This window comes from Felis catus, chromosome A1 (genome assembly GCF_018350175.1).
Source record: "Felis catus isolate Fca126 chromosome A1, F.catus_Fca126_mat1.0, whole genome shotgun sequence".
Taxonomy (NCBI): Eukaryota; Metazoa; Chordata; class Mammalia; order Carnivora; family Felidae; genus Felis; species Felis catus.
The window spans coordinates 218,316,918-218,330,990 of record NC_058368.1 but is presented as its reverse complement, the minus strand read 5'-3'; the positions used below and the strand labels follow the sequence as shown (position 1 = coordinate 218,330,990).

The following is a 14,073-nucleotide window of genomic DNA, read 5'->3' as shown; positions in this document are numbered from 1 at the left end:
CCCAGTATATGATCTATCTTGGAGAATGTTCCATGTGCACTCGAGAAGAAAGTATATTCTGTTGCTTTGGGATGCAGAGTTCTAAATATATCTGTCAAGTCCATCTGATCCAATGTCTCATTCAGGGCCCTTGTTTCTTTATTGACCGTGTGTCTAGATGATCTGTCCATTTCTGCAAGTGGGGTGTTAAAGTCCCTGCAATTACCACATTCTTATCAATAAGGTTGCTTATGTTTATGAGTAATTGTTTTATATATTTGGGAGCTCCAGTATTCAGCGCATAGACATTTATAATTGTTAGCTCTTCCTGATGGATAGACCCTGTAACTATTATATAATGTCCTTCTTCATCTCTTGTTACAGCCTTTACTTTAAAGTCTAGTTTGTCTGATATAAGTATGGCTACTCCAGCTTTCTTTTGGCTTCCAGTCGCATGATAAATAGTTCTCCATCCCCTCACTCTCAATCTAAAGGTGTCCTCAGGTCTAAAATGAGTCTCTTGTAGACAGCAAATAGATGGGTCTTGTTTTTTTATCCATTCTGATACCCTATGTCTTTTGGTTGGCGCATTTAATCCATTTACATTCAGTGTTATTATAGAAAGATACGGGTTTAGAGTCATTGTGATGTCTCTATGTTTTATGCTTGTCGTGATGTCTCTGGGACTTTGTCTCACAGGGTCCCCCTTAGGATCTCTTGTAGGGCTGGTTTAGTGGTGACAAATTCCTTCAGTTTTTGTTTGTTTGGGAAGACCTTTATCTCCCCTTCTATTCTAAATGACAGACTTGCTGGATAAAGGATTCTCGGCTGCATATTTTTTCTGTCTAGCACCCTGAAAATCTCGTGCCAATTCTTTCTGGCCTGCCAAGTTTCAAAAGAGAGATCAGTCACGAGTCTTATAGGTCTCCCTTTATATGTGAGGGCACGTTTACCCCTTGCTGCTTTCAGAATTTTCTCTTTATCCTTGTATTTTGCCAGTTTCACTATGATATGTCGTGCAGAAGATCGATTCAAGTTATGTCTGAAGGGAGTTCTCTGTGCCTCTTGGATTTCAATGCCTTTTTCCTTCCCCAGTTCAGGGAAGTTCTCAGCTATTATTTCTTCAAGTACCCCTTCAGCACCTTTCCCTCTCTCTTCCTCCTCTGGGATACCAATTATGCGTATATTATTTCTTTTTAGTGTATCACTTAGTTCTTTAATTTTTCCCTCATACTCCTGGATTTTTTTATCTCTCTTTTTCTCAGCTTCCTCTTTTTCCATAACTTTATCTTCTAATTCACCTATTCTCTCCTCTGCCTCTTCAATCCGAGCCGTGGTGGTTTCCATTTTGTTATGCATTTCGTTTAAAGCGTTTTTCAGCTCCTCGTGACTGTTCCTTAGTCCCTTGATCTCTGTAGCAAGAGATTCTCTGCTGTCCTGTATACTGTTTTCAAGCCCAGCGATTAATTTTATGACTATTATTCTAAATTCACTTTCTGTTATATTATTTAAATCCTTTTTGATCAGCTCATTAGCTGTTGTTATTTCCTGGAGATTCTTCTGAGGGGAATTCTTCCGCTTGGTCATTTTGGATAGTCCCTGGCGTGGTGAGGACCTGCAGGGCACTTCCCCTGTGCTGTGGTGTATAACTGGAGTTGGTGGGCGGGGCCGCAGTCAGACCTGATGTCTGCCCCCAGCCCACCGCTGGGGCCACAGTCAGACTGGTGTGTGCCTTCTCTTCCCCTCTCCTAGGGGTGGGATTCACTGTGGGGTGGGGTGGCCTGTCTGGGCTACTTGCACACTGCCAGGCTTGTGATGCTGGGGATCTGGCGTATTAGCTGGGGTGGGTAGGCAAGGTGCACGGGGGCAGGAGGGGCAGGCTTAGCTCGCTTCTCCTTAGGTGATCCACTTCAGGAGGGGCCCTGTGGCAGCAGGAGTGAGTCAGGTCCGCTGCCGGAGGTTTGGCTCCGCAGAAGCACAGAGTTGGGTGTTTGCGCGGATGGAGCAAGTTCCCTGGCAGGAACTGGTTCTCTTTGGGATTTTGGCTGGGGGATGGGCGGGGGAGATGGCGCTGGCAAGCGCCTTTGTTCCCCACCAAACTGAGCTCTGTCGTCCGGGGTCTCAGCAGCTCTCCCTCCCTTTGTCCTCCAGCCTTCCCGCTTTCTGAGCAGAGCTGTTCACTTATGACCTCCCAGACGCTAAGTCGGGCTTGCTGTTGGAACACAGTCCACCCGGCCCCTCCGCTTTTGCAAGCCAGACTCGGGGGCTCTGCTTGGCCGGAGGGCCGCCCCTCCGCCCCGGCTCCCTCCCGCCAGTCCGTGGAGCACGCACCGCCTCTCCGCCCTTCCTACCCTCTTCCGTGGGCCTCTCCTCTGCACTTGGCTCCAGAGACTCCATTCTGCTAGTCTTCTGGTGATTTTCTGGGTTATTTAGGCAGGTGTGGGTGGAATCTAAGTGATCAGCAGGACGCGCGGTGAGCCCAGCGTCCTCCTACGCCGCCATCTTCCCTCAGCAGTCGAATATATATATTTTTTAAATTCTCTTTGGCTACCATAATTTTATCCATTTCCTTTTTACTATAACTTTTTTTTGGAAAATAAATATATAAGTGATTCACTTTTGAGCTTTTGCTGTATGTTTACTTTTAGAAGACTACAATTATTCTTTTTAACATATATTAACATTCAAACATAGTTTCAATGTTATGAATGCAACTTTAGCTTCTATTTTAACTGGTAAGTAACAGTGTTCACATTTTACATAATAAAAATTAATATACATCTGTAATACCTGAATTCTGACTTACATTATAATCAGCCAAATACTTTTGGAGCATGTGCTGCGTTTTAAATACTACCTCCAATGTACATCAGCTATATGAGTTTAGGGGAATTTTTTAACTCATTGGTTTTGTTTCTCAGCTTTATACTAGAAAGGTACACACACACACACACACACACACACACACACACATACACTCTGAAGTATATATAAATATGTAAATATACACATATATACATATATCAGAAATAATGTGTCTGTATGTGTATATATGTATGCATATGCACACATACATACACATAATCAGGAGTTACATTTATACTTTTTAATGAAATCTAATCCTACATTGTTCTTCCCTGTCTTCCTGATTGATATTTCCCTTCTTTCCTATTGAGGAAGCCAGTTCTAAGCGATAATATATTTGTTTGTTGCTCAATCCTATAATTACAGAAGATGGTGTTAAAGAATTACTAAATACGTACCACTATCTCAAACATACTTAGCTTTCAATAGGAATACCTGTGTGTATGTTTGTATGTTGGTTTTAGCTGAGGGTTTATAGTTAAAGTATATGTTCAAATGTTACTTGGACAAATTATTTTCATTATTCTTCTTATATTTCATTAATTTATTTACCAGAAATACCCTTTAATTTATTTGTCTTGTTTGCTTTCAGTTTGGGATTATTTTTCTTATCCCTTTATCACATGCTCCTCCACCCTTGTTAGTTACCAATTTCATTATTTCTATAAAAAATATAAGTGGACAAAAAAATCTTTCTTACACAAAATCTAGAATGCTAGCAAAATTCTTAATATTTCATAATTATTTTTAATGTATATCCTTTTGTTTGTGTATTTTCATTATATTGGATTTCCATTAGATCAATATTTAATGATCTCATTATACCTCTTTTGTGAAAAACTTACTGGAATTTGGACAGTGCATGGTGGGTTCTTGAACTTTTTGAACAGAAGGTTAACGTGATGTCGAAATCATTCTGAATAGTTGAAAACTAATATCTGAATTGAAAATACAAATCCATGATCAATTATAATTTCCATATTTAAATGATATGAGTAGAAGAAATAAAAATATACAAATGGTTTTGATCATAGAAATCGATATGATGTGATGGTTAAAATAATAGTTGAGGAGTGAAACTGTAAAACATTGGTGATTCTTTGAACAAAAATAGTGATGTATGAATCAGAACTGGAACCAAAATTTCAATTTGCAAATATAGAGACATGAAGGTGGTTTCAACAATAAGACAGAAATAGAGAAGAAGAAGTGTATTCATTAATTAAGAGAAGAGTTTTACCACAAAAGTATTTCATTTATAGTATACCATAAAAAATAATGGAAGCACAAGAAATGCGTTTTGTTTAGAGTTGCCTCAGAGTTTTAAAATGAAGGTAAAATACAATTTGCTTCCTATTTTTCCAAACATCAAAGGCTTTCTGTAAGGAAGAAGGCTGGCAATAAGTTCCCAACAATGTGTCAAGAGAGTAACTAATTCATAGGACCTTTGGACCCCATAGTATCAGGAGCAACAGGAGGCCTTCTGTTGAAAAGATCTATGTTGTTTTCTTGTGCCTCTTATTTTTATCTCAAGGTATAAATTTTAATTTGAACCTGACAATTTATTGTCCTTGCACTTCTATATGAATTCCCCACAGGAAAATAGAACAAATGGTGATATCAAATCAAAAGACAGTTGCTCCTTTTTCTTCCATTTTCCTTTATGATTGCAAATATTGGGTTGAGGTATTTTAAATATTAAAGTTAATTTTATATTCCAAAGTGTGAATTCTACGTTGATATGCACATTAGAGTTTTCAGTTCATTTTCATATGGAATAATTAAAAATATTTGTGTATCTATAGAATTTATAATTGAATATTCTTTTAGGGCTAACAGAGTTTATCTAATCCAAGTAGGCAGGAAGAAATAAAGTTAAAGGATGAAGAATGAAAAAAATGAGTACCATCAAAAATAAGAAACAAGAATTAAAAATTAGAAAGAATGGCAGTATATTTCATTGGTACCTAAGTAACCTATTCCTGATTATAATCATGGAATTTGTCAATTACCAAAATTATGTTTCAGGAAAAATAAAATAGTTAATGCTTTCTCAAAAGATGTTTAAATCTGTAGGTTAACGACTTTTGGGCAAAAGGGACTAACTGAATATTCTCAAATCGTTAATTAACAAAGAAAGCCTGGAGAAAATGAATTTTAAATAAAATTTGACAACGCATGATATTGAAATTTTCTACATTGTCTTCCAAAACATTGTAAATATGTTAATAGTTAATATTGAGATGATAATTTTCCAGGAAGCCTGCAAACACTGGAATTTTTTTCTGCTTTCAGGTACCATATCCAAAAATTTCCCAAAGATCACATATGAGAAGTATCCAATGACTGATAAGGTAATCATCTTTATTAACATGTTGTTTTGCATACAAATGCCAATATTAAGGTGGTCTGAACCATGTCATGAACTTTCTTTTTCCTGGACTGCATGCCAGATTAGGCCCCAAAGCAAATCATCAAGCTTCCTTTGTATTCTTTTAAAAAAAATTAATGTTTCTTTTTATTTTATTTTTGAGAGAGAGAGTGAGACAGAGCATGAGTGGGGGAGGGCCAGAGAGAGGAAGACAGAATCTGAAGCAGGCTCCAGGCTGTGAGCTGTCAGCACAGAGCCCGACACGGGGCTCGAACTCACAAACCATGAGATCTTGACCTGAACTGAAGTCGAATGCACAACCGACTGAGCCACCCAGGCACCCCTTCCTTTGTATTCTTTTAAAAGACTAATATGTTAATATATTCTTTGGCTACAGACAACATAATAAAAATGAGTTAAGAAATATCTTGCGATTAAATTTCAATATATTGGTCTTGCTTAGGACTCCTACTCAAGTATTCTTCAGGTAGTGTCTCCAGTCCCTGTGTCAGTGAGCCCCTGTGAGATGAAACAGATGAAACATGAAAAGAAAGGGAAAAGGAATCTGCTTGGATAGTCTCCCTAGTGGAAGCACCCTCAATTTCCATACCCCAAGCTGTGTGGAAGCAAACAGAACCAAAAGAATTCCTACAAACTACATTTAATCTTCTTACTAAATCTTCCCTTATGGGGTACATGGGTGGCTCAGTTGGTTAAGTATCTGACTTCTGTTCAGGACATGATCTCACAGCTTGTGAGTTTGAGCCCCACATCGGGCTCTGTGCTGACAGCTCAGAGCCTTGAGCCTGCTTCAGATTCTTTGTCTCCCTCTCTCTCTACCCCTCCCCTGCTAACGCTCTGTCAAAAATAAATAAACATTGAAAAAAATTTAAAAAAACATGGTTCTATTTATGTGACAAATTCATACTAGCACTCCCCATCTCTAGGAAAGAAATGGATAAACAGGACACTAGAAATTGTGATACATTCCAGGAGAAAATGATACCTGAAAAAGATCCTGAGTGATGCCTGGGAAAAGTACTATATTTCCCTACTGCATTTTCTTCTCTTACTTCTCAAGTTATAAGAAAGTTCCCAGAACTCCTTTTACTTAGAAAGAATCGGCTATGCTACAGGCAAAGGCAAATTCTTCCCTTAGTAAATAGAAACTACCCAAAGCCCACACTGCACCTGCATTGTCAATTCTATTGGTAACTATTGGATCATTTCCATTTAAAAAATTTAAAAAAGCTTCCACACATTTTCATAAAATTCTCTTTTGATGCCATTTTCTCCTCCAACTATTGCTCAATTTTCTTTTTCACCTTGGAATTAAATTTCTTGAAAAAAATTGTCTATACCCAATTTTTTCTCATCCAATACTTTTTAAACCATTCCAAATAGAATTTTACCTCTTCAGTATTCTGCCAGCATGGATGCTAAGCACATTGGTTCCTATACATATTAGTCATTTCTCAGTTTTCCTTGTATTTATCCAGGGTTTTTTTTCTTTTCTTCAGATAAATACTTTTTTCATGTAGACTTCAGAACAGTACACCCTCAAGGTTTTCTCCTTTCTCATTGACCACTTCTCCTTTGTCTCCTTTAAATTTTCCTCCTTAATCATTTCTTAATGTTGAAATGTTCCCAAATTCAGTTATTTAGAAGATATATATTTTTATCTGCACCTGGTGGCTCTTTGGTCTTGTCTAATAAATAGTTTTTTACCTACCATTTGTACACAGAAAATTCCAAATATATATTTCCAGCCAGAGATCTCTTATAAGTTCCCAAATCTTATGTCTAACTGTCTGTTTTATATATATTAACTTCTTAGAGATATCAGACTTGTGTCCAACAGATTTTGTATTATACGGAATATCTGACCTTCCTACAGTCTTTCTGGTCACAGTAAATGTGAAGTACACTTTCCCAGTTACACAGATTATAGACACTTGGAATCATCTTTGAGTATTCTCACACCATTGTCTCTCAAAAACATATCTCTACTTTCAAAATATATCTAAAACTTAGTTCATTTTTTCACGATTTTTAAAAATGTTTATTTATTTTGAGAGAGAGAGAGAGAGACAGAGACAGAGTGTGTGCATGCGTGCACACACACAAGTGGGGGAGGGGCAGAGAGAGAGGGGTCAGAAGATCTGAAGCATGTTCCATGTTGATAGCAGAGAGACTGATGTGGGGCTGAAACTCGTGAACTGTGAGAGAATGACCTGAGCCAAAGTCAGGCACTTAACTGACTGAGCCATCCAGGTACCCCTAAAGCCCACTTAGTTCTTAGACACCCACTGACTGACACCCTGGTTCAAGCCATCATCATCACTCTTTTGGGTGATTACAACAGACAGTCTCCCTGCTTTTACATATGTCCTATTTTATCTATTCCTAACCCAAAAGCTAAAAAGACATTGTTAAAGTAGAGGTCAGATCATGCTAATCACTACTCAGAATCCTCCACTCTATTCCCATCTCATTCATAGTAAAAATCAAAAGCTTTAAAATGATCTACAATACATGAAACATTACTTAATAGTCATTCCTTATGCACTGCAGATATGTACTCCCCTCAAGGGCTGTATTCCTACTCTTTCATCAGCCTGAGGGATCCCTCTTCAAACATCTAAACTGCTCACTTATGCACCTCTTTCAGGTTTTTATTCAAATGCCACATTTTCAATAAAAATATATCTTCTTAGAAGTATATAACATATCACAGATTTTATTAATATATTTTTAATTGTTTTCTCTAACAAAATAAAAACTTTAAGAAGGAAGTTGTTTTATTATTTTTTTAAAATTTTCATTTATACTATATAGAATATTTTCTGTCATCTAACAGACGTTCAGTCTATTTTGCTGAATGAATGAGTGAATGCATTTCTGGCACTTTATACTTCCCCTTTACTTTAAGCTTAGAGACAAATGGTATAGTTCTAGTCTAAGTACAAAGGCCTAAAGGAAGAAGACCTGATGGTGTAATTTCTGGTCCAAAGGCAAGAGAAGACCAATGTCCCAGCACAAAGACAGAGAGTGGATTCTCTCTTACTCTGAATTTAGTTCTATTCAATCTTTGAATGGATTGGTTAGGGCCCACCCACATTGTGGAGGATAATTTAATTTGTATATTTCACGAATTCAAATGTTAATCTTTTCCACAAACACCCTCACAGACACACCCAGAATAAAGTTTAATTAAATATCTGGTACTCCATAGCCCAGTCAAGCTGATACATAAAATTAACCATCATGGACATTAAAATAAAATGTTATATCAGTGTGATGAGTAATTTATACTTAAACAGCTCATCAAAACCCTTTATCATTTCCTTAACTCTTCAAAGGTAATTGTGATAGTCTTCAATGTATTAGAAAAGTATTTCCTAAAGCTTTATTCATGCTTTATTTTCTACTTTGTAAAAGTTCATATGCTATATGAATGACATTTTATAGAGTTTCAACAACAACAAAATTATACACATAAATTATCCTGTTATGCTCATCAATAAGAGAAAAAAATGAAATGGTAATTTGTGCTTTCTTAATACAAAAAAGCTTTAAAAAGTAATCCCTGACATTTAAAAGCAGCTGAAAATTAGTAGCTTATTGCCTACAGTATGCTTCTAATATTGTGGCATTGTATAACAAAACCAGGAGGAAAGGTCTTTATTTAAACATGCATTTAATCATTTCCACATACTTTGTTTTCAAGATAAATCTGAATTAAAAGATAGGAAAAGAATTTTTACATCAAATTAAAAATAAAATAAATAAAGAATGCCAATTTATTTTTTCCCCAAGTAGAGCTTTATTAGAATAAGCAATAGTTGTTCTAGAATTATTTCCATTGGGTAACTCAAATTATCACAGACACGAAGGCATTAATTTTGTTGACGAGTAGAAGATAAAAGATCTTCAGTAGGCTTGGCAAAGAAGTTCTGGGCTTGGCTTAGGCACACTGACATGTCTGACAGTCAGCTGGCTGTTGGCTGATGTTAAGATACCCTCAGCTTAGACTATTGGCTCCATTTCACACATCACTTCATCCAGGAGACCAGCCTGGGTGTCTTTTCATGACGATCTAAGAGGTCCAAGTGAGAGAACAGAAGTGTGCTATGCCTTATGAGGCTTAGGCTCAGATCTGGAATGCTGTCACTCTGGCACATTCCATTGGCCAAAAGTTGCAAGGCCAAGCCAGACTAATGGGTAGAGAAATAGAAATGATGAGAGTTGTTGCAAAGACACGTTGCAAAGATTGTGGACATGATATAGGGGCTTGGGGAGGTGGGGCGAGAAGAGTGGAGAATTGTATTCACCTTTACAACCAATTTACCAAACACTCTAAAATCTGTTTTAAAAGCAGTATCCGGATTTATATTTCTATAATATAAGTCATTGCACTGTCTCAACCATTAATGACTTATTCGAATATTTGTAATACATTCCAAACTCTTTATCAAGACTTACAATACCTTTTATGATATGATTTCTGCCTTCTCTGACCTCAGTTTCTACTATTCTCAGCAGGGAGCTTTCCTATGAGTTCATCTGTATATCCCCAGCTTGTCAATAAAAATCCCAACATATAGTAAGCACTCATTAAATACATGCTAAATAAATAAATGGGTTAATTAATATAAAATATTTGATATAGTCATCAACACATTTGTTGAAAAAAAAACTAACAAAGTATTAAAAACAGTCTTAGATAAAAAGATGATGTTATCTCATTTTTCCTATTATACAAGATATAGCCTAGATATATATTAGAGGAAAAACAGTGGCATTTAAGCAGGTGAATTTAATAGCATTCTTTTTCACATCAATCTCCATTTATCTCTATCAACATTATAGTATACCATGCAATACCTAATTTTATACTGAGATCATTAGTGGAAGGGAAAATACTGTAACGAACATCATTGGTTCAAACAACAAAATTGTATCATGGGAAGTAATTAGGTAAAATGTTACTTGTAAATGTACTCAGGTTGATAACTGCAGTGTGAATTTCACTATTATTAAAAGAAATATTTAAATATTTAGGGACAGAGGGCCACAATGTATTTAACTTCTCAGATGTTTCAAAAATCATGTGTTTGTGTGTGAGTGAATATGTGTGTGCGTGTGCACACGTGTGTGTGTGTGTGTGTGTGTGTGTGTGTGTGTGTGTGTATGGAGACAGAGAGAGATTGAGGGAGCAAATTAAAAATAACTACATGTATGAATGGATAAAATAGTAATGTACTGGATAAAAGCTTATAGGTATTCTTTGTAATATTCTTGCTCTTATAATTTTCTGTAAATTTTATTTTTTCCAAATAAAAGTTATCATGTTATATACTACAATAACAAATCTAGACAAAACCTCTATCACTGTAAATTTGGTGTCCTTCCCCCAATATTTGGGGCATCACATTAAAATTTTGTTTCCTGTAGGCACCTGGGTGGCTCAGTCTGTTAAGCATCTAACTCTTGAAATAGGCTCAGGTCATGATCTCATGGTTCCTGAGGTGGTTGCCCCAGATGGGGCTCTGGGCTGATGGTGTGGAGCCTGCTTGGGATTCTCTCTCTGTGTCCCTCCCCTGCTTGCATGCTCACTCTCTCTCTCAAGATAAATAAATAAACTTTTTTTTTACCCAGGATACCTGGGTGGCCCAGCATCCACTGAGGTTAAGCATCCACCTTTTAATTTCAGCTCAGGTCATGATCTCACAGTTTTTGGGTTCAAGCATTGCATCAGGCTCTGTGCTGACAGTGTGGAACCTGCTTGGGATTCTGTCTCCCTCTCTCTCTGCTCCTCCCCAACTCGTTCTCGATCTCCTTCTCAAAAATAAATAACCATTTAGAAAAAAAAAAATGTTTCCTGACTGCCTTTTACAGGCTATTCACTCATATTAGGACCTAATTAGAGAGCTATCGTTTGAGCAGGACTTACTCTTTGGATTTTAAAACATTTTATTTTATTTTATTTTTTTGTAGTAAGGTATATCAGTGAAGACTAAAATGGGAAAACAGAGTTTGTTTTTGTTGTCATTGTTGCTTTTCAATTACTGTTGTAAAGATAGTTTACAGCAAGATAGTATAAGACATAAGACCTTGGTGAGCAGATACCTCCTTCAAGCATCTGATTTTAGTAAACGCTCTTGTCTCCTCTCATTGGAATACACTTAGATACTTCCTGCTTCTTCCTTTGCTACCAGAAAAACCACTTCACTTGGTATGTCCCTGGATTTTTCCTCACCTTCTTCTTTATGATATTTTGTATCCCAGTGAGGTGCATTTCCACAGTAATACCACAGGATGACAGGCCTGGCCAGATTGAAACCATAGCCTTAAGCTACTTGTAGATGCAGTTAGCTCTCATCGAGTTAATGAAGTCTAAAGTGATATAAATATATTCTGCAAAAGTTTAATAAACTCTAAGCCTTGTATTGGCTTTCTTTAATAATAGGATGCCAATATTCATATGTAAAGGCAAATATAAATGTTGGAATCTTTGAGGAAGTGCTCATTACCATTTTTGAGTGTTCCTGTTAATTTCTTATTTAAAAAGCATAAACTTTTTGGCTCCATCAATATATTAGCAATATCATCCTATAATATATGCCCATGAATCAAAATAATCTATACACACTTAATTCTTCTTTAATATTCCTGGTAAAGTACGGGGTAGCTGTAGTCCACTCAGACTTTGCAGTCTTATTTGCTGTTTACCATCAGGCTCTTAGGTGGACCCAGATCGAGACTCTGGTCTGCTTTTGTTTCCCTGGCCACTTACTTCAATACAGTTGGCTTCTATCTGTCACCGGCAATCCTCTTTCTTCTCCTCCAGGTTTATGTTTGTCAAGAAATTGCTTAACCTCTATCATATTATTATCAGTTCTTTTCATCATAAGGTTTTTTACTTACCTGTTATACCCCCAAAAATACCTTAGCAGAAGGAACAGTTGGAAAACACAGCTGGGAAACAGGAAGCCATGTATCGCTGGCCAAGTTTTTTCTATAGGTGATTAGAGCTAACAGCATGACATAAATGTCCTCTCTATAAGACAATCAAACAGAAACATTTTTTTGATCCTCAACTGAGGGAACTAGAGCAGAAAAGATTAAGTGGCTAGTTTTCATGCCAAATCAAAATGATCTATAGCTGAGTCAATAATAGAATTGCTGGTATGTAGCCTATGTGCCCAAGGCATCCTCTGACCCATAAGAAAAGTTTCAGTTTAGTCTATGATTCTTGCAATAAGGTTAGGCATATGGTTTTTTGGAATTATACAATTGAACTCTTTAGAATAAGAAGTGACCTTATAAATCAATCATTCTAATATGTCTGAGATGCATAGATTTAATATATTCAACCTATGTACTTAACCATTGAACACTAACTAAATACACCCTAGATCAAGTAAACAAGCAATTATTTGCTCTTAATATAGTATCTGTCTTATTTTTTTAATGATTTGGAGTGTAAAATGTGTAGTTAATATTAACCTGTGGTAGCTCCTAGGTGGCTAAGTTGGTTGAGCATCTGACTCTTCATTTCAGCTCAGTTCATAGGTCATGATCCCAGGGTTGTTGTATCAAGCCCTGTGTTGGGCTCTGCACTGAACGAGGAGGCTGCTTGAGATTCTTTCTCTCTCTCTCTCTCTCTCTCTCTGTCCTGTTCCTCTGCTCATGTACTCTCATTCTCTCACTTACAAAAAATAACATGTAAACCTAGATAGTTTTTCGATTATTTTCTTCTATAATCTTACAGCTTCAGTAAATCTTTGTCTTTAAGATAAAGGTATAATTTGGGGCGCCTGGGTGGCTCAGTCAGTTAAGCATCCGACTTCAGCTCAGGTCATGATCTCGCAGTTTATGAGTTCGAGCCCCGCGTCTGGTTCTGTGCTAACAGCTCAGAGCCTGGAGTCTGCTTCAGATTCCACATCTCCTCCTCTCTGTGCCCCTCCCATGCTCATGCTCTGTCTTTCTCTGTCTGCCAATAATAAATAGACATTAAAGTAAAATTTTAAAAGATAAAGGTATAATTGACAGCATATATTTTAATCATTTTGTTTTGTTCTTATAATCTTGCTGGTTTGTACTTTGGATACAGCTGATACATGCTTGTAGTATTAAATTGAATTAATCCTATAAGGTGCATCAACAATGGTTTTAGTTTTTCAAATGGTAACTACTTCTAATTGTTGAAATGCACAATTACAAATATAAATGCATTGAAAAGCTAACCAGTCTCTGGGAAAGGGGACATATGTTCTGCAATTTTAACTGTAATTTCAAGACACAATGTAATAATTAATCCTTAAGCAAATAACTACTGAGAACTCACCATATTCAAAATACTATTTGTTTCTATGACACTGTGAAACTTTCCAAAGGTTATTACAAGATAATCAACACAGAAAGATGTTTTGTATGGTCTACTCAAACATCAATAACATTCCTAAAAACTCTTTTCAACTATTTGAACATGAATTAATAATTTATGAATACTGCCAAACATACCTATGATGCAATGGATAAGAGAAAAAATGGTCTGAATACCAAGTGTTTGGTATCCATATGTTTCCTTTAGAGTGATTTGGAGAATTTGGACTGATGTAATCATATCCTGTTCTTTTATCGTCTGGAAAGTGACTGGAGCATTCTAAATACAGAGTCATAATAGACAGACATTTGAGTCATAGGGTTGGTCCACATGGAGATTATAAACATTACCAGTGCTCATCAATACCTGGTGTGCCGCTTCTTACAGGAAGCCCAGCAGGCTGTTTCCTGAGCCTCTTATACTTAAGGTAGAAGCTAGTTCTTCCTAAAGAATTTTAAACAGAAAT

At 36.6% G+C, this 14,073-nt stretch overlaps 1 long non-coding RNA gene across 1 annotated transcript; it reads right to left on the bottom strand.

Moving 5' to 3' along the window:
- Positions 1-9,027: 9,027 nt before the first annotated feature.
- Positions 9,028-13,864, bottom strand: LOC109493093. Its single transcript, XR_002147125.3, has 3 exons — positions 13,745-13,864; positions 12,146-12,278; positions 9,028-9,432 (listed from the first exon to the last, which is right to left on the bottom strand). It is a non-coding gene; the product is annotated as an uncharacterized LOC109493093 (long non-coding RNA).
- Positions 13,865-14,073: the final 209 nt, after the last annotated feature.